Source organism: Pan troglodytes, chromosome 3, assembly GCF_028858775.2.
Source record: "Pan troglodytes isolate AG18354 chromosome 3, NHGRI_mPanTro3-v2.0_pri, whole genome shotgun sequence".
NCBI classification, from domain to species: domain Eukaryota; kingdom Metazoa; phylum Chordata; class Mammalia; order Primates; family Hominidae; genus Pan; species Pan troglodytes.
The window spans coordinates 26342767-26369727 of NC_072401.2; the positions used below are offsets into that span (position 1 = coordinate 26342767).

The 26961-nt window shown below is 44.8% G+C and overlaps 1 long non-coding RNA gene across 1 annotated transcript in view; it reads right to left on the reverse strand.

Annotated features, from left to right (window-relative positions):
- The window catches only part of LOC107974217 (uncharacterized), a 49279-nt gene that overhangs the window by 18685 nt on the left and 3633 nt on the right, over positions 1 to 26961 (reverse strand). Inside the window, exon 2 of the long non-coding RNA XR_010156500.1 lies at positions 23175 to 23329. This is a non-coding gene — a long non-coding RNA (uncharacterized LOC107974217). The remainder of the gene's footprint in view (positions 1 to 23174; positions 23330 to 26961) is intronic.

Below are 26961 nucleotides of genomic sequence, written 5' to 3' on the forward strand. Positions count from 1 at the left end.
TGCTCCACAACTGACTTTGTGAGAGCAGTTGAATTTGGCCACTTGATAAAGGCAGAGGTAAGAAGTACAGAAGGTAATGAGGCAAAGCTTCCAGGTTGTCTTCCAAGTTTCTGGTCTGATGAGAAAGATGGCAATGACTTTGGAGAACCAGAAGTCAAGGGTCAGCAAACTTTTCCTGTAAAGCACCACATCATAAATATTTCAGGTCTTGTGCATCTGTCTCTGTTGCAGCTATTCAACTCTGCTGTGAAGTCAGTCCTAGAGCAATGATCAGCCATAGACAACATGAAATGAATGGTCATGGCTGTGGTCCAGTAAAACTTTATTGACAAAAATAGGTGGTGGGCCAAATTTGATATGGCTATAGTTCGCCAACCTCCGTTTTAAAGTGTAATCACTCCCTGACATTAAGCAAAGGACATTAGGAAATGGGCTAATCTTCTGAGTTAGTAAGTAAAACAATGACAACACCATGTATCATATTAAAGATGGCCCTCATTGAGCTGCCCTGCTCTGCAGCTCAGAGACCATCAGAAGAATCCATGTAAAACACCAATCTCCTTGCACCTTTCCTAACCTGAGAATCTTCTGGGCTCCTTTTCACACTGGCTCTGCCCAAACACTCCTGCTTTCTTTCCCAGCCTCACCCCTTATCCCTGTCACATACACCATGCTGTCCAGCTATACAAAGCTCTTCTCTGATCCCTCATTAGCTGTGCAGAGTCATGCCTCCAAACCTTACTCCGTGTTGCTCCCCCTGCTGAAAAAACTCCCTTGCTGCTTTCAAACTGTTACTCATCCTTCAAGGGACCATTCAAATGTCTCTGCCTTGAAGTTTACCAGGCATCCTCAGGTTAGCTTAATTTTCCTTCTTCCATGTTCTCATAGCACTTTGTACAGAACCATACTTCATCAACACAACTTCAGAGTGACCCCTTCTAATTCATCTCCAATAGTTTAACCTTCTTGTGTATAGTATTTAAAAAATCTGTTTGCTCCTTTCTCACTGGGATGTGAACTCTTTTCAGACACAGGCTACACTTCATTAATCTTCGTTCACCCCAGGGTTAGCACTGACTCAGGCACAGAAAGGACGTGGAGCACACGTTTGCACAATTGTTTAACTCATGGCAGAATCTGCTTGTGCTCACACCACTGGGGCTCCGTGGAATGATTCACAGTTTAGATCGTCTGCTATTTTTATAAGACACTTTCAGCGGCTTAATAACTGGGTCTTCCTGATAAGACATTTGGGAACTGTGCATAAGTGACAGAATAATATTCAAATCAAATCAAGTTCAGAGATAAATATACAAATCTCTGCTCTACCTACGTGATATGCCCCCTATGAATCACAAAAGATAATTGTTTTAGTTGATACAGCTGTTGTGTGTTTTGTACAAGCATTTTCTCTTTCAAAGACATCTCATGAAAATCTCATTCTCTTATGAGATATGAGACCATGTTACACCTTTTCCCTTTTTAAATACATTTCCTACATGTTGTTGATTTGATCCCCAGTTCCATTTAGAACACTGAAGGGGTAATCTATGCAGTGGGATCCCAGTAGCCTCAAAGTATGGCTGCAGTTTTTCAAAGTGCCTGTTCGAAGATCGTTCATAGAAGTAAATCTGGGCAAGATCAGGTTCATGAAATGACACGTGTCCCCGGGCCTACTTCTACATTGTTTATCCAAGGAGAAGGTCAAATGTGTGTTTGAGATGGACACCGTGTTATGAGTTGAAGCCTGCCACATCCTCAGGTTTCCAGCAGCACCCACTTTCCAGATACTGCTCTTCCTGCAAATGAGTGAGTAAGACAACAGGGCAAACAGAACTAGGGATGGGGGGGGCAGATGTGCAGTTATGAGGCCCTCACTCCCTCTAAAATGTGTGAGTGGTGAACCCTCACTCCCTCTAAAACTTCAGACAGCCTCATATATTTTTCCTTATTTAGTCCAAGAATTCTTGGGGAAACACTAGGCTTATAAGAATCTCTCAGGCCAGGCACAGTGGCTCACACCTGTAATCTCAACATTTTCGGAGGCCAGGGTGGGAGGACCACTTGAGCCCAGGAGTTCGAGACCAGCCTGGGCAACATAGCAAGAAGTAATATCTGTTATATATATATATAAAAAAAAAATTAGCTAGGCATGGTGGTGTGTGCTTGTAGTCTCAGCTACTCTGAAGGCTGAGGTGGGAGGATTGCCTGAGCCCAGGAGGTGAAGGCTACAGCAAGCCATGATTGCACCCCTGCACTCCAGCCTGGGTGATGGAGCAAGACCCTATCTCAAAACAAAAACAAAAACCCATAACAAACAAAAAGAATCTTCTCGGCTGGCAAATCCCTGGTTGGGCAGTAGCATCACTGTTTCTTTCCCTGCATCTCAGTTCCTTCCTCTCTGGTCTCGCCTGCTCCTCCAGAATCTGCCTACGTGGACTCCCACATTAGCCTGAAGCACTCCTCGAGGTTAACGAGGCCACGAAACAAGAGAGAGGAAAAGGAGAGGTGGTCAAAATTAGTTTCTTTTAGACTGGATTGATTTCCTCTGGGCCCTGGAATTGGCAGGACATAAATAGATAATCAAAGATTTTTACTTGCCCAGGTAGAAATTATATAATCAGAGGCTGCTTCTTCCTTTGGTTTTTTTGAAACTTCACTGGAAGGAAATTCTCCTTGAGTTCTCAATGACATCGAGCATTCCTCCTCTGCTTTTACTTGGAAATCTTCATTCTCTTTAAGCCAACAGCCTTCAAAGCTAATCAGGTTATTCTACGTAAGTTAATGTACACACTGGGGCTTTAAAAATACATCTTTTATGATCTTTGGCGTGTATGTGTCTTGTGTGTGTGACAAGAGAGATCATACAATGACACAGATAACCCATTTCAGAAATAACCTTGTTTCCTTCTTCAGGATCCACTGAACCCAGCAACATGACCCCCATCCCTGTCCACCGCAGAGTTCAAAGATGAGAAAGCGCTCTGCCCCTACCTCCATTCTGAGCAGGTGAACCTTTCAACCCCTGTTAGCAGAGGGAATGATTTCTTTCCAGTCTCCCCCGTTTCAGCCCCCATCGCAACGACTCCCAACTCTGCACCTGGCTCCAGAGCCCAAACTCTTTTCTCCACTCTCCTCCACCTACTTATGCCCCAGGCATCTCCAGCTCAACTCATCTAAGCTGATCATCCCCTCTGTCCCACACTCAGTCCACCAGACCTGCTGTTCCTCCAGCATTTCCTGCAGCACTGTAAATATTTCCAATCATCCACATGAAAAACCTGCTGCCCATAGCAGCCAGGAATTCTTTTCTGCCAGGGGAAACAAGTCTTTTGTGCCCACGGCCACTAGCTCAGGCCCATGACATATTGGATCAGCCAGAGAAGCCTGGCCCAGCAGGATGCCTCCTTCTTGCTTGTCTCCACATTCGGGCACTTTTGCCTGCTCCATTCCCTCCCCTCTTGACCTAGTTTGGCCCTTAGTTTCTTCCTTGGACTTCTGTAAACACCAGGTGGAAGCGGGCTCAGAGCATTGGGCCCCAGTCCAGACAACCTGCGTTCAAGTCCTGCCTCCACCCAGTCTTAGTTCTGTGACCTGAATGACATCATTTCATCCTCCCTCTGCCTCAGTTCCCTTATCCTTAAGAACAATGCCTAGCTGGGCGTAGTGGCTCATGCCTGTAATCCCAGCACTTTAGGAGGCTGAAGTGGGCAGATCACTTGAGATCAGGAGTTCGAGACCAGACTGGCCAACATGACGAAACCCCATCTCTACTAAAAATACAAAAATTAGCCAGGCGTGGTGGGAGGTGCCTGTAATCCCAGCTACTCGGGAGGCTGAGGCAGGAGAATCGCTTGAACCCAGGAGGCGGAGGGTGCCATGAGCCAAGATTGCTCCATTGCACTTCAGCCTGGGCAACAGAGTGAGACTCCATCTCAAAAAAAAAAAAAAAAAAAAAAAGAAAGAAAGTAAAGAAAAGAAAGGAAAAGAAAAGAGAAAAGAACAGGGCTGGCAAGTTTTTGCTACAAAGGGCTAGATAGTACATATTTCTGGTGTTGCAAGTCAAGAAGCAAAATTGAGGCTACTATGTAGGTATTTATAAAACTAGAGAAAAATAAAGATCCACAACGTTTTTACTGGTAAAATTCAAAATATAGTAATAATTGGAACTCATAGAGAGAGTAGAAGGGTGATTGCCAAGGGCTAGGAGTGGGGGAATGCTGAGATGTTGGTCGAAGGGTACAAACTTTTGCTTATAAGATGAGTAAGTTCTGGGGTTCTAGAGTACAGGATGTACTCTAGTTAACAGTACTGTATTGTAAACCTGAAATCTGCTGAGTATAGATCTCTAGTATCACCACTACACACACAAAAAAAATAGTTACTACGTGAGGTGATGGACATGTTAATTCGATTGTGGTAATCATTTCACAACGTATACCAAATAGTCATATTGTATATCTTCAAAATATACAAGTTTCATTTGCAAATTGTACCTCAATAAAGCCAGAAAAAAGTATTATTAATTGAGGACAATTTTATTCATTTATTTATGGAATAGAGGTGGGGTCTTGATATGTTGCCCAGGCTGGTCCCAAACTCCTGGAATCAAGTGATCCTCCTGCCTTGGCCTCCCAAAGTTCTTGGATTACAGGGGTGAGCCTCTGCATCTGACCAAGGACAATTTTTTTTAAAATTCAGGCCTACTAATGAGAACAACAGAATTCTTTGTGAGGAGGATAACATTTTCTTTAATTAGCGTTTGAAGTTAGTATTCCCTATCATCAAAATCAATTTCGAGTGTTACACCTGTAAAAATCACTCTTCGCTCACCTGCCAGCAAAAACAGATGGTGGGCTTGATTTGGCCTGCAGGCCACGGTTTCCCCACTCCAGGGAAAGAATAGAAGTGATATTGCTAAGTGCTTAACACATCATGACTACTCAAAGGGTGCTAGCCACTACAATGATCTCTCACCATCCTACCCACCTCCACCGGTGGCTTCAGATGTGTACATGCTCAGGGTTTTCTTAGGCTGTCTCATACCTGAGCCTTTGACCAGGCTGTGCTCTCAAGACCCCACCTCCCTAGGAAGCCTTTCCTGCTCCCCTCCCTTCTTCCACATCTTTCCATCCCTAAGGGACTCACTTAATTCCTCTTCAAGCTCCTGATCCTTCCAGAGCCCCCCTCCCTTCTCCTCTCCTATTTGATTAATTTATTCTTCTTCCCCTTGCAACTTCAAGGTGACACCACGCATCACTCACGATGTCTCCAGCTCTATGCTTAATTGTACTATGTGCTCAATAAATATTGACTGTAATGAATGAACCTCCTACCTGCAAATGGAAGACTCAGCAGAAGCCCTCCTCCATTGCTTCACTTCCCAAGGAGCTCTTTGTTCTCAAAGTATCTGAAACACTTGGTCCTCATTGGTTTTCTTATAAATGACACATTATAGACTAACAGCTAAGTGCCTTGGCCCTGGTTACAAATTCCAGCTCCATCACTTCCTGGCCTTGCGGTTTTGTAGAACTTACTTTACTTGTCTGAGCCTCAATTTGTTGGTAAAATGGTGATAATGGTGGTACCCACCTCATATGTTGTTTGCAGATTAGATTACATAAAGCATACAAAGCACTTAGCACAGTAAATACTCTATAAATATCTGTTGCTTTCTTCACAATTATTGAGCAATGGCCATGTTTTAAGCTCTTTCATTAATTTTTTTTTCTTTTGAGACAAGGTCTCACTGTGTCACCCATGTTGGAGTGCAATGGTGGAATCACAGCTCACTGCAGCCTCGAGCTCCCAGGTTCAAGCGATCCTCCCTCTTCAGCCTCCTGAGTAGCTGAGACTACAGGTGTACATTGCCACGCTCAGCTAATTTATTTTTTTATTTTATTTATTTATTTTGTGTATATTTTGTAGAGACAGGGTCTCACTATGTGGCACAGGCTGGTTTCAAACTCCTGGCCCCTAGCGATCCTCCTGCCTCAGCCTCCCAAGGTGCTAAGATTACAAGCGTGAGCCACCATGCCTGGCCATTAATTTGTTATTTTCTCACAAATATGCTGTGAGGCAGGTATTACTGTCATACCTATTTTAAAGATGAGAAAACTGAGGCAGAGAGACATTGTTTGTGTAAGGTGACACAGCCAGTGTGGTAGAGCCAAGATTCAAATCCAGGCCATCTGGTCTAAAGATGTGCTGCTAACCACAGTTGCTGGGTGTCTTATAGAGATATGCCCCTTCAGCAAGATTTTAGGCTCTTTGAGGGTTAGGAATGTGTTGTAGAATTCTTCATACCCTTCCTAGCGGCCGGCACGCACCCTGCACATGGTGCTCCTTGATACAGATCTGCTAATTCATATACTCATCCCTCCAACAACCTAATCCAGAAGAGGGTAAGAGTGTTCCACAGAGATTTCCTCCCACCCAGGCCTGACTGCCCATGAGCACCTTTGTGTCTTATAGAAGGGGACACAAAGGGAAGCAGAAAAGGAGGAAAATACAAGAAAAGAGTGCAGGTGGGGTGTCTAGGGAGAATTTCACCTGCTCAGAAGGCGACAGTGGAATTAGAGTCGACCTCAATGAACTCCTATTTCTTGCTGTTCCGTAGAGCACCAGCCCCATCATCAGTGAGCGGCTGTGAGGACACCAACCAGCACAGGCTGACTCTACTGATTGTCTGTAACATGATTGTCCCTCTTAATCAAAGTGATGTCATCCTCTGATTTTAGAAAGTGAAGGATAGCAAAATTAATGTTGGCTCAAGTGGGCTTCTAATGGCCGTGGGCCGCCGAGGGGCTGCAGGCCTGCAGGCCTGCTGCATTTCAATGATGTGCACTGGGATTTCTTTGCTAACAAGGGTGCCATAAGTCTTAATTATCCAGAACCAAGGCCTCACCTTGCTGTGTGTCCCCCGGGAGCTCCCTGTGAAGTCAGTGGTAGCTTTGCCTGCGGTTCAGCCTGGTGAACACTTGCCTACAAATGTTTGCAAATTACCTCGTGCACCTCTGAAGGAAACAGGAGGGAATTATTTATTTTTAGAAGGTTGGCGCAGCCTTGCCCCTGCCTCGCCTGTCACACTCTGTGTTACTCAAATCCTACTCCCTTCCCTCTGATTAATTCTGAACCCTGGGTCTCTTTTCTTTATGGTTGATGGATATACCTCTTAGGTCTTGCCCTCAGCCAAACTGCTGGTAATGTCCTGTTGCTCTTTCTCCTTCCTTAGGGGGCTCTCTAGAGAAAGCCTAATGCATTTTCCATTAGAGGAACTGATTTGTCCTTTCCTTTCCAGCAATGGAAAGCAATCTCCCCCATGTGGAGGATGTCAAGAGCCCCTTAAATGGCTCTTCCTGCCTGGACTGAGGCACCCATGCCCCCGCTGCTGTGAATGCTGCCTGTTAACAACACAGCTGTTCCCTTCTCCTGAGACTTGCCCTGGGAGAAAAGCACCACTCACTTGGAAAAGCTGGGGAGGTTTGCCTTCCCGCTGGGGCCAGCACAAAGACTAGCCCTCTTGCCTCGCTCAAGAGGGCAATCTGTGTCCCCATACATGCCCCAGAGCTACCACAGGATCAGGCTGAGGCCAAACCTCCTCTGAGCCTGTCCTATTTGCGTTTTCCTCACACCCTTACAGGTTTCACTTGAAAGCACTCCCTCAAGAAATTGCTTGCCCAAGGAGCCCCGTTTCTGGCTCAGCATCTTGGCAAACCAATCTAAGCCGCCTCGCTAAGCCATCCTTCCCACTGCAAGCAGAATAGTCTTTTCAAACTGCAGCCTGATCATGCCACTTCCTTTCTTAAGCCTTCAATGCCTTCCATTGTCCAAACTCCGGAGCTTGGGTCTTAATCCCCCGAGACCTGGCTCTCCTTCCACCTTCATCCTCACCTCCCAGAGAGGTCACTTCCTCCAGAGATGCCTATCCAGACCCCCTACCACAAATACTATCATATTGAGACTGCCCGCTTGCTTTTCTTTCTTCTCCTCTAGACTGCAAACTCCTCTGGAATTCCAGAAACCTACCATGCATGCATGTGGCACATATGAGACCTTCAGTAATTATTTGTTGATTGACAAAATTGAACTGATGAATGATTGAACTAGATACTTCATACATGTTTAATAATAACAGCCAAATGCCAACTTCAAGTTAATGTTATATCAATATTTGCCTCCTTGCGATTTATCTAAAGTTCTCCTAAGTGGCAGAATTCACTGGGAATGTATTAAAATAATTACATGTTTTAACACATACATATATGCAGGTTGATTAGGGTGTCCAGTACAATCAATGTACAGATGTTCTCTGATGTTTCAGGTTTTCATTTCTTTTGGACACTTAGTTTGTCAATCAAAGCCTTCCCAGCCCCCATTGACCAACCTCTGACTTTCAGCAATTCTCTGTCGAATGTTAAATACCCTTGCCTTCTCTCTGCATGTTCCCAACAACAACAAAGAAACAAAACAAACAAACAAAATACTCTGCAATTTCAAGTGCCAGAATAGCTCTTCTTATCGGAGAAAGAAAGCCTTGAACATCAGTGAACCATGCTTATAATCTGCCATTTCACTGCTGACTTTTCAGAAAAGCATCACCCTGCAAAGAAGCTGCTCTTGAATGCAGGCCTCATGATTGCCAGAGTCATCGAATGTTCGGACTTGCCTAGTTCTCACTTTGGAACTGGGTGTATCAGCTAGTTGAGTGCATTAATTCTCGGCATGACCACAGACTGAAACACAAGCAGCATTAACAAATTACCAGTGATAGATATGCAAATGGGCCAAGGACAAGTGTTAAAACAGCCCTATCTCGCTTTGCCGCTACTTTGTCCTGTCCAAAATTTGTTGAATTATTAATCCTCCTGGAACGCTTAGTAGTGCGTATAGGGTAATATTCTTGAGGAAGCTAATAATTATCTCTTGTTAGTAACATCAGCTTACTACAGTCTTTCACTGCGGGGACAGAAAAATATTGTGACTTTGTTATGCTAAACGAAACACAGTGGCAGGATAAATTAGGACATTTAAACTAACAATAATAACGTCACACAGCTATAGTTCCCCTCTACATATCATTGATAAAATTAACAGAAAACAGGCATGGTGATAATAGAAGAATATGCATTATGATAAGACACAAAGGGACAAACTTTCTTCTGTTGCTTATGTTGTTATAGCTAATATTTATTACGCACCCACTATGCAAGGCATAACTCTTATCAAGGACAATGATAATAATAAATTACTATCTGTCAACCATAGTAACTTCATTATGTAACCAGGCAGCACTCTTATTAAGGCTTTAGAATCTATTAAAAGTTTCATTTTGAAACAATGAACCAAGAGGAACAAATTTATGAATTGTGTATCTGCGATATTAACCCAAAGACTGAGCCTTGGAGACAAAAAAATTCTAAAGAAAAAAATTAATTTCTGCCAAAGAAAATCTAAGAACGTAAGTTAGCCGGCCCTGCCAGCTGCCTCCAGCTGTGCTGTAGCAGAGATGAGGCAAATATCTAATTTCGCAGGAAAAAATTTGTAGACTAGACTTTGAATCAGACAGAGTCCAACAAGCCTTCCCTGCCCGGTTCTCAATCAAATGGTATAATAAACAGCAATGTCCTCACATGTCCAAGATTCCCCTCTGATCTCTGGATCTGATCACGATTGTGTTCATCACCTTCCCTGATATATTCAGACATAACTCACCCACTGCATTTGCTAGTTTAATTTGCTTGGTGTGCATGGTAGACCATTTACAAAGTTGGCTGTAGTAAATCCTCACATCAGGTCGAACATCTCTTTGCAACGTGACTTTGTACTGCTTCCCATCAAGTGATGGAATCTATTTCTCCTTGCCTTTAATCTAGGAAGGCTTTGCAACTTTCTCTAAGAAAAGAATACAACGGAAGTGATATTTTGGCAACTTCCAAGCCCAGTCCTTAAGATACCTTGTTGCAGCTTTCATTTCTATCATCTTAGAACACAGGGCCACCAGGTAAGGAAGCCAGGGCTAACCATCTTGAAGATGAGAACTCGCATGGAGACAGGCGGCCCAGCCAATAGCCAGTACCAACTGCCAGACATATTGGCCATCCAGAATGATGGTTCCAGTTATACTCCTAGGTGACAGTAGCTGCATAAGTTACTCCAAAAGAGACCAAGCAGAAGAACCACCCCATTGAGCCCAATATAAATTGCTGACCCTCAGAATCGTGAACAAATAAAATAGTTATAATTTTAAGCCACTGAATTTTGGAGCAGTTTGTTACACAGCCATTGGTAACCACACATGAACAACGTGATAGACACTTCAGAATTCTGCGCAGTACTTTGGAGGAATGGCTCTAACTCCTACACAACACCAGCCTCCAGGACTGTGTTAACTTGGGAAGCTAAGGAATTCTTCTTGTTTCTTTCCCCTTCATCTCTCAAAGCAATTCACACTGAGACTGAACTGTTCAACCTTCCTTTGCCAAGGGATTAATAAAAAATTGAAGGCTCAGAAATGTTTCTTCAGTGGTTGACTGATAGTTTGTTTACAGTAAGGTGGGTGGAAAGGCAACCCCAGCTATCCTCCTCTGTCTAGGGGAGAAATTGCCTCAGCTCTGGCACCACTGCCAAGACCCTGAGGCCTAAGGGAGGACCTCTGGTGACTGGGACCAATGAATGGTGTATTATAATGCCAGCGCTGGCCGAGGGCGATGGCTTAGGCCTGTAATCCCAGGACTTTGGGAGGCTGAGGCAGGTGGATCACCTGAGGTCAGGAGTTCGAGACCCAGCCTGGCCAACATGGTGAAATCTCGTCTGTACTAAAAATCCAAAAATTAGCCAGGCTTGGTGGTGGGTGCCTGTAATCTGAGCTACTTGGAGGCTGAGGCAGGAAAATCATTTGGACCCAGGAGGCGGAGTTGCAGTGAGCCTAGATCATGCCACTGCACTCCAGCCTGGATGACAAGAGAGAGAATCCATCTTAAATAATAATAATAATAATAATAATGATGATGATGCCAGGGCTCTCCAGAGGAACAGCACCAACAGGATGTGTATATGTAATCTGTAGGGTAGGCTGGCAGGCTGGAGACCCAGAGAACGGTTTCAGTTTGAGCTCAAAGGCAGTAAGTATATTGGCAGAATTTCCTGTCCTTCTGGATTAGTCTTTTTCCATTAAGGCCTTCAACTGATCGGAGAAAGCCTGCCTAGATTATGGAGAATAATCTGCTTTATTCCAAGTTTACTGTTAATCTTATCTAAAAAATACCTTCACAGAAACACCTAGAACAATGTTTGATCAAATTTCTGGGTACTGTGGCCTAGCTAATTTGACACACTTTTTTTTTTTTTTTTTGAGACAGGGTCTTGCTCCATCGCCCAGGCTGGAGTACAGTGGCATGATCACTGCTCACTGCAGCCTCACCCTCCAGGACTCAAGCAATCCTCCCCACTCAGCCTCTCAGGTAGATGGGACTACATGACTGGCTAATTTTTTTATCTTTTGTAGAGACATTGTCTTGCTATGTTGCCCAGGCTGGTCTCGAACTCCTGGAATCAAGCAATTCTCCAGCCTCGGCCTCCCAAAAGTTCCAAGATTACAGGTGTAATTACTGAGCCCATCCTGACACATGAATTAACCATTACAGATGGTTTTATGAATTGAATTGTGTCTCCTCAAAGAAAGATACGCTGAAGTCCTACCCCTAGTACTTCAGAATATGACCTTATTTGGAGATAGGGTCTTTACAAAAGTAATCAAGTTAAAATGAGGTTGTTAGGATGGGTCCTAATCCAATATAATTGATATCCTTATCAAAAAGGGGAAATTTGGACACAGAGATAGACACACACAGAGGGAAGACGATGAAGACACACAGGGAGGAGGCAGCCATGTGACTGATGTAATGTGTCTACAAGCCGAGGAAAGCCAGGGGTTGTCAGCAGAGACCAGGAGCTAGAAGAAGCAAGGAAGGAGTCTCCCGTGAGCATTCAGGGATAGCGTGGCCCTGCTGACATCTTGATTTTGGACTTCCAGACTCTAGAACTGTGATGCAATAGATTTCTGTTTCAAGCCACCCAGTTTTGGGTCCATTGTTAAGACAGCTCTGGGAAATGAATAGAGGTGGAGAGCTAAGAACCTCGTTTCCAGGTCTGAGAGGAGACCACAGGCACCTGCCCCGCTGGCAGGGGGAGGAGAGGGAGCTGAAGAAACCTTAAGTGGGTCTTCCCTCCTTGAGCTCCTGACCTCACAACATGGACCTTTGAGGAGCCCCAGGAGACAGGTCTGAGGGGAGTTGGGAAAGCATCTACTTCCTCCCAAAGAAGCAAGTTTTCTTCTTCGGTACATGGATCACCAAGTAGAGTGGGAGGATGGAGGTTCTTGGCTGTGAACTTGTGGGTGGAAGGGCCTCAGCCCAGGTATTTGGCTGCTGGTCCTGTGTCCCATTACAACAGCTCACTCCATAGAGGACAGCCCTGAAGAGCAGTCCAGCAGAAGTCACACTGAGCTTCCGAAATGGCCCCTGGAGCTAGAGAAACCTGGGTTAGTTCTGGCTCTGCCAGTCACCAGTTCATAATAATGGCTGGCTTTTTATGGAATGCTAAGCACTTCAGGTACGTGGTCTCATTGACTCATTTAAACAACTCATTTTGCAGAAGAGAGACTAAAGCTCAGAGAGGTTAAATGAGCTCCCCCAAATCACACAGCCAATGAAGATTCTAATTGAGGTAGTCTGACCACCAACTCCCCATGCCCAAATTCTTAATCACCATACCTGATAAAAGCATGCTAGGGACACTATGGCCTGGAGTAAACCCCTATATTTAATCATGCCAACTAGCAGGCCAGAAGCACTCTCTCTGTTAGATGCTATTAAAGGTGGCCGGGCATGGTTGCTCACACTTGTAATCCCAGCACTTTGGGAGGCCGAGACGGGCAGTTCACTTGAGGTCAGGAGTTCGAGACCAGCCTGGCCAACATTGTGAAACCCTGTCTCTACCAAAAATACAAAAAGTCAGGCATGGTGGCAAGTGCCTGTAGTCTTAGCTACTCGGGAGGCTGAGGCAGAAGAATTGCCTAAACTCAGGAGATGGAGGTTGCAGTGAGCTGAGATCACGCCACTGCACTCCAGCCTGGGCAACAGAGTGAGACTCCATGTCAGAAAAAAAAAAAAAAAAAAAAGATGTTATTAAAGGTTCCAGAAAAAGCTAGACTGGGGCCTTGTCCTGGAGGTATTGATGGTCTAGTTGACAGGAGGACACCCACTTGGGGATAATTATGACTGGCATTGCCTCCTTCTTTGGGAATATGGAAAGTTTAAGTTTATCCACAGGGAGGGCTTTAGCTACTGGAGACCTCACCATTTTTAATGAGTTGGCATTTTGCTCTCCAAATACATCAGCAGGTGAATGCATTTTATCAGACTTCTACTGGCATAGCAACAGAGTTGAAAACTAAAGGAAGTTGGACCATTGCTCAAAATGCTAGGCAGCAGGCCCAGATTGTAGCTAATCAGTACCCTAGGCAAATCACTGATTAATTCAGACTTGCTTCCCCTCATTGTGTGTCTTCTTCTGCATCTGTGCTACCTACCTGACTCAAAGGAACGGGCAGGGTGAGGGCTGGTAGGTAAAAGTGCTGTGACGGTCAGCAACCAAAGACTGTGTGATATTAAGACAGTACGTCAAGAGATGGCTTCAACATTAATCACAAAGGAGAAATCATGAGACTTGTATCCTGGAAACAGAATGGCCTTGGAATGAATATTAAGAAAGGGCAACACCCTGGTATTAGCTGCCTGCTGTCTCTGGGTACTTGCCTGTCCAAAGCAAACAGTGGAGCAAACACCAATAGCCACCGGGGCCAGAGTGTGTTCAGAGGAGAGTGTTGTTATATAGGGCAGGTCCTGGTTTCAGGTATGCCAAGAACTGGCTGCATCACACAGCTGTGGGGTTAGAGAGTCAGGAGCTGTGTCCAAAAGGATCTCCTCTGCGATGTGTCATAGACGGGGAGGGCAGGACTCTCTGGCTGCAGGGGGTTGTCCAGGGGGTAGCTGCAATTGTAGACAAGATTTAAACTTGCATAGGTTCCTGGAAGCATTACTGTGGATGACTGTATTGATTTTCTAGGGCTGCCATAACACAGTAGGAAAAACTAGGTTGCTCAAAACAATACAAATATTTCTGGAGGGTAGAAGTCTGAAATCAAGATGGCGGCAGGGTTGGTTCCTTCCAAGGGCTCTTAGGGAGTGTTTGTTCTGTGCCTCTCTCCTAGCTTCTGGTGAAGGCTGGCAATCCTTGGTGTTACTTGGTTTGTAGATGCATCACTCCAGTCTCTGCCTCTGTCTTCATATGGCATTCAAACAGTGTGCCTTTGTGTTTAAATTTCCCCCTTCTTATAAGGACACCAATTATATTAGATTGGGGCCTGCCCTAATGACCTCATCTCAAATTGATCACATCTGCATAGACCCTATTTCCAAATAAGGTCACAATCACAGGCACTGAGGATTAGGGCTTCAATATATCTTGTCGGGAGGACACAATTTAATCCATAATAATGACCCTGATGGAGCCATTAGACCCCATTGGATTGAAAGCATCTGAAAATTGGGCACTATTTTATTCATTTCATATCCTCATTGCCTAGAACCATGCCAGGCAAATAGCTAGTGCCCAGTAAGTGCTGACTGAGTGAATAAGCAATAATCTCATCCAGATCTGTATAATGTGGGTTATTTGGCCAAGACTTTGAATGCAAAATCTTGGCTTTACTAATTCTTACCTGGGTAGTCTTTGGCAAGTCTCTTAGCAACTCCGAGCCTCAATTTGCTCCTCTCTAAAATGGGTGTAATGCAACATGCAGGTTGGTGGCCAGGTGCCAGGAAGACAGCGCACATAAAATGCCTGGCACATAGCAGGTGCTGAGCAAATGGAAATTTTTTTTTTTTTTTGAGATGGAACCTTGCTCTGTTGCCCAGGCTGGAGTGCAGTGGTGGGATCTCTACTCACTGCAACCTCCACCTCCCGGGTTCAAGCAATTCTCATGCCTCAGTCTCCTAAGTAGCTGAGATTACAGGAGCCTGCCACTATGCACAGCTAAGTTTTGTATTTTTAGTAGAGACAGGGTTTCACCATGTTGGCCAGGCTGGTCTCAAACTCCTGACCTCAAGTGATCTGCCTGCCTCGGCCTCCCAAAGTGCTGGGATTACAGGCATAAGCCACGATGCTCGGCCAGAAATTTTTATTTTAAAAGGTGATATGGTTTGGCTCTGTATCCCCTCCCAAATCTCGTCTCAAACTGTAATCTCCGCCAGTCAAGGGAGGGACCTGCTGGGAGGTGATTCGATCATGGGGGCAGTTCCCTCATGCTGTTCTTGTGATAGTGAGTGAGTTCTCATGAGATCTGATGGTTTTAGAAGTGTTTGACAGTTCCTCCTTCACATGCACTCTTTCTCGCCTGCTGCCATGTAAGATTTGCCTGCTTCCCTTCCACCATGATTGTAAGTTTCCTGAGGTCTCCCCAGCCATGTGGAGCTGTGAGTCAATTAAACCTCTTTTCCTTATAAATTATCCAGTCTCAGGCAATTCTTTATAGCAGTGTGAAAATGGACTAATAAATATAAAAGGAAAAGTTAACTCTACATGCTACCATCTAGTTTATATTTATACCATATTGATTTCATCATATCAATTCTTTAAGATTTTTTTTTTAAACCCTAATACATATTAGGCTAATCTAACCATATTAATCAGAAACGCATTCAGTTCACAGTAACATAATCCTCATTTAAACATCATTCAAAAATAGCAGGGTGGAGGGCATTTATTAGCTCACATAATGCCCTGCAGTTCTGGCATCAGGGTTGGCTTGATCCAGAGTCCAGACAATGCTACTCAAGTTTGCCCTTTGTCTCTTGGACAGGCCTTCATCGCGTGGCTACTGGTGGCCTCACTGAATCTTACCAACCTAACAACCCTAGGGGATAGAGATAGCCTTTTCTGATTGCAACCTCAGAAGAGATCCAAGGAAGATACTGATTTGCTTGTCTTGGATCATGTGCCTATCTTGGAATCAGCCACTACGACCAAGAGCATAGGATAGGTGCATTGCCAGTTCTGGGTCACGTGAATAGGGAAGGGCAGAGTCAGGCTCCCGTGGAATGGGTTCCCTACAGAAAAAAAAGGGGTCTATTTCAGAAAGACATGCTGGAGAGGTTTAATAAGAAATGCCTCTGGCCCTTGAAATGGCCCACAGGACAGAAGATAAATGAGGCTTAAAAAACATCAGGTTTCTAGAAAAGTACTCAGTGTAATTTCTGCAAAAATAAAAACAGAAGCTATATCTTATAGACAAGAGCTTGCTGCTCCAATTTTTAAAAATGCCTCACTGCCTTTGTGGTCCTTACACCTACATCAATTATTACAAGAGATGAGGAAGGCTGGCGGGAGTCACGTGGACTGAGAGGGCCTATCATTATGTCAGCTGATAACACTGGGATGTCCCTGCAAGGAAGACCGGAACATGGCCAAGTGAGGTAACTGTTTATGGATATACCTAGGTCCCACTATGTACAAGTGGGGTAAAGTGGGAGTGAAAGCGAGTTTAGTGGCAGGAATGCCAATGTGCAAGGGGCCCCTCCATTGAGAAGAACCCTGTTTAAATCCACTTAGGTTCATGTCACAGTTGTTTTTTCTTTTTTCGCTTGTTAGTTTTATACTCTGATTTTATGAAAAATACCCCACAACTCAGGTTTAATTTCCCTGGGGGAGATAGCTTTGAAATAACTATTAAACCTCTTTTCCCTCTTTTTGCTACACTAAGCAAACTGGGAAATATTTTCCCTGAGGACAATAGCCCAGTCATTCATGCAGTAATCATTTTAATGCTATTTGTTTCTTCTTCCTTTTTTTAAAAAAAACTTTCCAACAGTGTTTGCATATAGCCCTCCCAATTTTATATTTCTACATTTTCTTTTTTATGAGTAAGACAGATGACATATTCATGTGTAGGATTTTGTGAGAAATTCAACTTAATTTCATGGCCAGGGGTAAATGTGAATGACTCATTGATGAAATTAGTAAGCCCTTTGCACAGCAATTGAAAATTTATCTATCTGGCACATTCATTTCATTGTCACACAACCACAAGGCATTATCCTCAATTTATAGATGAGGAAACTGAGTCTCAGAGAGATGAAATCTTGTTAAGGTGCCGCAAGTAGATTTGAACCCAAATAACCTGACCCAAACAAAAACAATCAACATTTCCTGTTTAAACCCCTTGCGTGCAGTGTGCTATTTAATCTCAAAAAAAATCTGTGAGCTAGGTTATGATTATCATCTTTACTTTACAGATAAAATTGAGGTTTTCAGGATTAAAAAAATTGATGATTCAAACCCAGATCTGCCTTATTGCGAAGCTTTGTCCAAACACAGAACTTTTCCCGAAGCCTCAGTTAGCTCTGAAAACTCCAAATCTGGTGGAGGTAAGAAGTGAGGGCTGGACCCGAGGCCACAGAAAGGAGAGCAGGCAGATCGAGCCCCCTGCTTGGGCTGAGAAGCCTTCGCCTGCCAAGCCAGCTCTGTGGATGAACTATTTGCAGGCCATGTTCATTCAAAAGAGCTGAGGCAGCCTGGATGGAAGCCCAAATGCCAAGATGAAGGTGCCCGACTGACAAAATGCCAGTGTGAGCTGTTGCCTGCTGGCTTCACCCACTGAAAACTTGGGGACCCCCATGTTCACAAAGGCACTGCAGACAGAAAGAAATGTCTGGTAAGCAGAGAGGTCTCCGCAAGCCCAATTATCCACTCTAGCCCATAATCGTGATTGTGGTGCATACCCAGCCCTACCACGTAGGGGGTGGCCCCATGCGGACATGGAGGCGCCAGCTGGTGCACCGCCAATTCTTCATCAGCAACGAAGGGCAGCCCTGACATCTCTCATCCGCCCCAAGCACCCTCCTTTAACCTCCTTTACATGACAAAATTTCCACTTACAAGTTAATCAAAACCCTGACCATGAATGAGAAAGAAAAAAAAAATACTCTGTTAATTAAAAATCTCAAAAGATGCCAATGGTAACAGTCTGCAGATGCCTTCTTCCTCTGCTAATCCTACAGGAAAACCAGACATCAGTGATCAGTTTAAGAATCACAGGTGCTGTGATTAGGCCTGAGAGCATTTAGCTGTGACAAGTGGAATGAGAAAGATTTTTAATCTTCCTGAAATCCCAAGCTTTGAAAGTAATTAAATAATTAATGAGAAGCAGGGCTTCCCCTTCCTTCCCAAGAGAAGTTAAGTTCCCAAGTTTCTTCCCTGTGCAATACTGTCTCTTAAATGCATAGATGAAGTATCTCCAGTCATTCAACAAATATTTATTGAGCACCTACTCTGTGTCAAGTCCTCTGGAAGGTGGTGGACACACCGCAGGGAGGTTGACAAAGTTCCTGCACTTACCTTCTAGAATGAGGGACAACAATTAACATGTAAATGGGTAGTTTGAGGGTGTTGGAATAAAAAGCAAGATGCATACAGCGTGAAAAGGGGGAGGACCCCTTTAGACCATGTGGTCAGGTACAGCCCTATGAGGTAGTACCACTTGAAGAGATACTTAAATGACAAGTGTCTTTGTCTTCTCTTGCTTATAACTGAATACCTGAAACTGGGAAATTTGTAAAGAAAAATACTTCTTATGGTTATGGAGGCTGAGAATTCCAAGGTCAAGGGGCTGCACCTAGGGTCTCTGCAGTTTCAAGGCAGCTCAGGATATCGCGTGGCAAGGTTGCCGTGTGTGCTAGCTCAGCTGTCTTCCTCTTCTTGCAAGGCCACTAGTCCCATTCCCGTGATAACCCATTAATTCATGAATAGATTAATCCATGCCTGATCCAATCACCTCTGAAAAGCCCCACCTCTCAATACTGCAACATTGGGGATTAGGTTTCAACATGAGTTTTGGAGAGGACAAATATTCAAGCCATAGCAACAAGTAAAGCCAGGCCAAGAGCACAGAGCATTTCAGGCAGAGGAAACTGTAAGTACAAAGTCCCATAGGCTAGATCAGACCCGATGTGCTCAAGAACAAGCAGAATACTTGTGTGAGGTAGAAGAGGTCGGCAGGGACAAATCCCCTAGAACCTTCTAGGACATAGTAAAATGTCTGGATGTTATTCTAAGCGATCGAAAAGGCTTTATTACTATTTTTTTCATGTGTGTGTGTGTGTGTGTGTGTGTGTGTGACAAGGTCTTGTTCTGTCACCCAGGCTGGCGTGCAGTAGAGGAATCATAGCTCACACAGCAACCTTGATCTCCCAAGTTCAAGCGATCCTCCCACCCTCCCACCTCAGCTTCCAGAGTAGTTGTGGTGGCACAGGCATGCGCCGCCATGCTTGGCTAATTTTTTTTTCTTCCTCTTTTTTTTTTTTTTTGGTAGCGATGGGGGTCTCAATTTGTTGCTCAGGCTGGTCTCAAACTTCTGGGCTCAAGCAAGTCACCTGCTTCATTCTCCCAAAGTGCTGGGATTACAGGCATGAGCCACCAATCCCAGCCTGAAAAGCCTTTTATTGGGATGTCTTAACAAGGGATCATAAATCAGATTTCAATTTCTAAATGTTTGCCCTGGCTGCAATGTGGGTAATGTTTATGGGGGTGGGTGGTGGGCAAGGAAGAGGACAAAAATATTCAATAGGACCCATAGTCCATATAAAATAATGCTGCCTTTGATAAAGCCCCTGTGACATTTTTTATTGACCTTACACACATAAGCACACTCATGTGTCACTTAACAAGGATACATTCTGAGAAATGCATCCTTAGGTGATTTCACCGTTTTCTGAGCACCAAAGTGTACTTACCCAACCTACATGGTATAGCCTACTACACACCTATGCTATATGGTGTGGCCTATTGCTCCTAGGCTCCAAACCTGTATAGCACGTGATTGAACTGAAAACTTTAGGCAATCATAACACAATGGGAAGTATTTTTGTACCTAAACATATCTAAATATTAAATTAAAAGGTATAGTAAAAATAGGGTAATCTTACGGGACCATCATCATATATGTGGTTCGTTGTTGACCGAAACATTATTACGTAGTACATGACTGTACCTGGTATTTTCAGAATGGATTTATATTAGACAGGGTTTTCCAGAGAGACAAAACATAGATGGATGGATGGATAGACAGAGATGAGAGGGGATTGATTAGGGGAATCAGCTCACACAATTTGGAAACTGAGAAGTCCCATGCCAGGCATTTGCAAGCTGGAGACCCAGGGCAGCTGGTAGTGTGGCTCAGTCCTAGCTGAAGGCCTCAGAATTAGGGAAGCCGATGGTGTTACTCTCAGTCCAAGACAGCAGGTCTGAGAACCCAGGGAAGCAACGGTTCGGATCCTGGAGTCCAAAAGCTGAAGAACTTGGGAATTCTGCTTCCAAAAACAGGAGAAGAAGGGTGCCCCAGCTCCAGAAGAGAGAGAAAAAAATAGTCTCTCCTCTGCCTTTTTGTTCTATCTGGGCCATCAGCCAATTAGATGGTGCCACCTACACTGTGTGAGGGCAGATCTTCCTCACTCAGTCCACTGCTTCAAATGCCAATCTCCTCCAGAAACACGCTCACAGACACACCCAGAAATAATGCTTTACCAGCTATCTGTGTATCCCCTGATCCAGTCAAGTTGACACCTAAAATTAACCATCACAGGATTTCTCTATTGCTTGGCAGAGTTCCAACATTTCAGACTTTCTAGTGTCTTAAAGTAGTACTTTTAATAAATGGATGTATCGTTTTACCCTTCTAGGAGCTAAGGACTGGCTCAATTGACTATAAAGAATCGAGAATGTCAGCTGACCAGGCAACCAGGAGACGCTTTCCTGACTTCCACTATGCACGTGGGCTGCATAATTGTGTCTGTGAAGTACTGAAGAACGTGCTTGCTCTGTAACATCCAAACGCGTGGCCACCATTCACAGATAGTGTCCTTTGGGAAAGGTGTGGGTATAGATGGGGAATGGTCAGTCCTATGAATATGGGGCTGTAAGACAGCAAGGCTAGAAAGTATCTGTGCTTTCATTTTTTAATTTTATTTATTTCTTTTTTTTTTTTTGCACTAATGGTTTGCATTCACATTGAGGAACTGAGACTGTTTTCAGACTTTTGGCCTACTGATGACCTTATGTTCATAAAAGGATAGAAGTATAATAAGTTGTTTAATATAAAACATACTGAAATTTTATTTTCTGTCTCCTTGGATATAAAGTTTCCACTTATCTTGGGTTTAAGTACCTACTCCTCCACAGAGAGGGACCTTGTGCATGTAGATTGATATTCTCAGGATGAAAGCAGTACCTACTACGACTAGGAACTCACAGAACAGGAAGACGGTGCTTGTTCCTGATGGCATGTAAATCTAGATTCACTTCTAGCTGGAAGGAGGCAGGCCAGAAATTCAGAGTTGTAGGTCCTTGGCCTGGGTGGATGTGCTACAACATGAACCATAAACCTACATCACTTATCTTGGCGGATAGAAAATTGGAACTTTGGAGGAAAGTTTCGCATCAAGCACTCAGACCCAATAAATACTCCCACTCCTTGCAGAGCTACCGAACACTCTGCACTCCATTTATCAGGCTACCCAAGGATGCTTGGAATGTGCTGGCCAGAGCCACCATCAGCACTTGCTGATGACCCTTTGTGGTACCGCCACTCACTTTCTGTACTGCGTTCTTTCTTCTTCCTTCCCTTTTGTTCTTCTGCCCAGCGACACACTTGTGCAGACTGACTTGGTGCCTTGGTGCCTGTTATGGACTGAATGCTCGTGTCCTCCCACATTCATATGTCAAAGCACAATCCCCAATGTGATGGTATTTGGAGATGGGGCCTCTGGGGGGTGATCAGGTTTAGCTGTTGTAAAGGTGAGCCCTCTGCGTCTGGATTAGTGCCCTTATAAAAAGAGACACAAGCGAGCTTTCTCACTCTCCTTCCACCATGTTAAGATACAATGAGAAGACGGCCATCTGGAAAACAGGAAGCAGACCTTCACCTGCTGTAGGCAATCATAACACAATGAGAAGTATTGTGTTGGCACTATCTGGTCCAGGAGCAGCTGGACCTCCCAGAAAGGCACGGGGTCGGCCTCCACCTGGATCCTGAACTTCCCAGCCTCCATAAGCGTGAGAAATAAATGTCTGTTGCTTAAGCCATCCAGCCTATGGTAACTTTTTATAGCAGCCTGAAGCTACTAAGATGGTGCCAAGACTGTGAGATGGCATTAGAAGACAGAGAATAAAAACACAGGCTCTTAAGTGGTTCAAATCCTGGCTCTGCCACTTGTCCATTATGTGGTTTTTGGGCAAAGCTGAATCTTTCTGTGCCTCAGTTCCCAATCTGGAAAATGAGACGTCTATTCTATCAGGGTAGGGATGAGATAAGATCATGTGTTCAATTAGATGGGATCAAACACATGGTAGAGGAACTTAATACATCTTTATTGTTATTATAGCTATGTCACTGAAAGAATTGGGTTAAATAAAATGCAATCTCTCGGCCGGGCGCAGTGGCTCACAGCTGTAATCCCAGCACTTTGGGAGGCCAAGGTGGGTGGATCATGAGGTCAGGAGTTTGAGACCAGCCTGGCCAAGATGGTGAAACCCTGTCTCTACTAAAAATACGAAAATTAGCCGGGCGTGGCAGGCACCTGTAATCCCAGTTACCCGGGAAGCTGAGGCAGAAGAATCGCTTGAACCCGGGAGCAGAGGTTGCAGTGAGCCGAGATCGCTGCACTGTAGCCTGGGTGACACAGCAAAACTCTGTCTCAAAAAAAAATGCAATCTCTCACCAGAAGTTGAAAATCTAGCCTGTGAGATAAAGAGACACTTAATTGTAATACGTGGCACTTGGCAAAAGGTGACAAATACTATTATATAATCAGTATATGGAAAAAACACCATGAAAGCTGCAGTAGATCAACTAGAACTGCAAATTCCTTATCACTGCTTTCATCAAGAGCTGGAGTCTAGTTCCCCTCCTCCTTGAAACTGTGACCTGTTGACAAACAGAATGAGGCTGAAACAACTCTGGGTGTCTTGTAAGGCAAAACCATGAGAAACCTTGCAGCTGCTTCCTGATTCTCATGCGGCACTCCCTCTTGGAACAGAGCTGCCATGCTGGGAGATGTTACCTATGGGGGCTCCAGTTGACAGCCCCAGTTGAGCATCCACTGTCGTAGGAGTGAACCATCCTGGACAGTCCAACCCAGTCAGCTCCCAGGTGACTTCAGCTGTTCCAGTGCCCAGCCACACCTTGTGATGCAGAATGCCCAGTCAACTCACAGAACTGCAAGAGATAATACAATTGTTGTTTTCATCTTTAAGCACTAAGTTTTGGATAGTTAGTTATGCAGCCATAGATAAACCAAACAGGAGTTTAGGAGAGGAGAGTTCTTTCAAGTCAAGTGATCATGGAAGGGTTCCTAGAAGAAGTGGGATTTGAAAATATCCTTGGAGGGAAGGTCTGTGACAAGAGACTCACAGGAGAAGGTCATTCTAAAGAGAGGAATGAGTTGGAGCAGAACCCAGAGTGGGGTAAAGATAGGTTGCAGGCAGCACCTGGCAAATGGACCAGAGCTGCCTGTGCAGGGGGCTGGGAGAAATGGGCTAGAGCCAAGCTGAGATGGTTGCTCATTCCCAATCATGGCGGCTTTGGGGGCAGGCTCTTGTCATTGCCAGGAAGGAAAACTCATTTCTGCTCTTCCAGGTAAAGGGGCTTTATGGGAAACAATGGGATTTTTATGAGTTAGGGAGACAAGAATCTGTGGATAGAATAAAAACTAAATTGCAGCTGGACCTCCCAGAGAGACACTGGAATTGGAAGTTGCTCAAGATCCCCCAGTGGCTTCCTATCACAGGCACAGCAAAATCCTAAGCCCTTCACATGGTCTGCGAGGCCCACAGCATGGTGCCCTTGCCCTGGCTACCTCAATGATCTGATTTCCTTTCACTGCCTCCTTCACTCACTCTGTTCCGGCCACACTGGATTCCTCGCTGATCTTTGAACAGCACACCCTGGGCTCAGCACTTTTGCACTCATAAGTCTTGCCACCAGGATTGTTCTTCCAGATATTTACATGGCTCCCTCCTCTTCACTCAGGTCTCTGTGGTCTCCTCAAGAGTGACTGCTTTCTCCTGCCATAGTGCTCTTGCCTGCTCTATTTTTCTTCCCAGCACGGTATTATTGCCTTTTAAAAAAATCTGGCCAGGCACGGTGGCTCACAACTGTTATCCCAGCGCTTTGGGAGGCCAAGGTGGGCAGATTGCTTGAGCCCAGGAGTTCAAGACCAGCCTGGGCAACATGTCAAAAACCCATCTCTAAAAAAATACAAAAAATTAGCCAGGTGTGGTAGCGTGCACCTATGCTTCCAGCTCAGAGGCTGAGGTAGGAGGATGGTTTGAGCCCAGGAGCTGGAGATTGCAGTGAGCCATGATCACACCACTGCCCTCCAGCCTGGGTGACAGAGTGAGTGAGATCCTGTCTCTTTCTCTCTCTCTCTGTCTATCTATCTATATATATATCCCGTCTCTACTAAAATACAAAAAATTATCTGGACGTGGTGGCTGATGCCTGTAGTCCCAGCTACTTGGGAGGCTGAGGAACAAGAATTGCTTGAGCCTGAGAGGCGGAGGTTGCAGTGAGCCAAGATCTCGCCACTGCGCTCTAGCCTGGGCAACAGAGTGAGACTCTGTTTCCAAAAAAAGAAAAAAAGAAAAATGATATATATAATTATCATTTGCCTCTCCAACTACAATACATGCTCCATGATAACAAAGATTTTCTATAATGCTTAGAAGAGTTCCTGGCATATAGTGGGTGCTCCACAAAAATGGTAGAAAATAGTGAATGAATAAATGAATCCCAGGCAATCGTAGGGCTTGAGGTATCTTGTTACTTCTCAGCAGGAGGAGTTTGTGGATCTTCATTTTAATTCTCCTCCAGTGTTCTCTGCTTCCTGTATTCCCAGGCAATTCCCACCCCATCTACTCGCTAAGAGCTTTCCTCTCACAGCTCCTGCTGACTCATAACCACGGCTTACTCACAGCTCCCCTCGAGCTGCTACTTTGTTTCTTTGTGCATCTGTCCACCGTCTGTTCCTTCTGCTGACCTCCTGATTCTCCCTGGTTTTCCAGTTGAAGTTCCAGAAACAGAGAATCTGATTAGGTCAGCCCATTCTCCATTTAGGCAGAGGTTTTGACCTTTAACTCTGGTCTGGGTCAGACATCCACATGGCTCCATCAGCTGTGACCACAGGCACAGAGCACAGCAACCTAGACACAGAGACCCATTGTTTCACTCAGCAGAGGCGCATGGATGCAGTGGGTGCCTTTAATGACCTGTTGACAATAGCTTGAGGCTCTGGTCAGGGCAGTGATGGACCAGATCTATGTCTTCAGAAGGTAATTTAAATCACCCTGTGTATTAGTCTGTTTTCACACTGCTGATAAAGACATACCCAAGACTGGGCAATTTACAAAAGAAGGAGGTTTAATGAACTTACAGTTCCACGTGGCTGGGGAGGCCTCACAATCGTGGCAGAAGGTGAGGGGCACGTCTCACATGGCAGAAGACAAGAGAAGAGAGCTTGTGCAGGGGAACAACCCTTTATAAAACCATCAGATCTCGTGAGATTTACTCACTATCACGAGAACAGCACAGGAAAGACCCGTCCCCAATTACCTCCCACCAGGTCCCTCCCACAACATGTGGGAATTGTGGGAGCTACAACTCAAGATGAGATTTGGGTGGGGACACAGCCAAACCATATCACCCTGTGAATAAGACAGTTTACTGATGGAAGAGGACAGACCAGACCAGTTAGGAAGCCATAGGAAGGGAGAGCTGATGAGGACTCAAGTCAAGCCAAGGTCAACGACAGTGAGGAGGAGTAGGAGCAAGTGGGCCTTGAACCTGAAGCTGTCCACCAGGCAAGTGACGCTGGAGTTCAGCAGAGCAAATAGTCTGGAAGTCATAAAGACATGAGTTAAAATTATGGGGTGCAGAGCATAGCAAGAGATTAGCTGAGATGGACATTTTGGGGAAATCTCTTACATGGAAAGAGTCAAAGAAGAAAAACCTATATATACTTATACAGATGGGCAGAGACTCAGCAAGTCACAGAACCCCATAAAAACAGAGAAGCATTTTCCCCACTTACTCTCTTATTCTCAGCAGCACCAGCCCAGAGGTTCTGCATGAGATCCCACTCTGTTCCAAGCCCCAAGCTTCAAGTCTGTTTTTCTACAGCCAGTAACATTATTTCTTGGGAATCCACAACATTCTAAAAATACATTCGCTAGGCTGCAGTGCCACAATTAGTAAAGCTGCTGTCCCAGGAAACCCTCATCATCATTTTGCTTAGATCAGACAGCGGATTAACTTTGATGTCTGTCTGAACCCTGTGCGATACACCACTGGCAGTCTGCTCCCTGCAAGCATTCAATCTTCACATCCAAGGGAAGAGGGAGAAAGTGCCAGAGAGGAGCCCAACCCAATTCTTCCCCCCAGTGATTGAGATGAAAATATGCACCCTAGGACTGCCGACATATCTGACTTGCATCCTATCTCCCTACATCCCTGGAGCTCTCTCTCCCTTTACACAAATATGTTCCCCCAAACTCAAACTTCCTTTGCCTTTCCCAAACATTAGCACAGTGATGAAGCCCCAAGTGCTTTCATCCATGCCATGTGTAGGAGGTAATTGTGTTAATTTCTGTATCTATTAGCACTCCTGGTGGCATGCCACTGAAACTGACTCTAACTTAAGTCCAAAGGGACTTTATTGGAAGCATATGGGGTGGCCTGCAGAATATAATGAACGCTCAATAATCAGACTGCAAGGGGAAACAACCAGGGAAGCTCCAGGATTACAGGCAAGTGGGAGGTATACGATGATCACATCAGAACATTAGCAATGG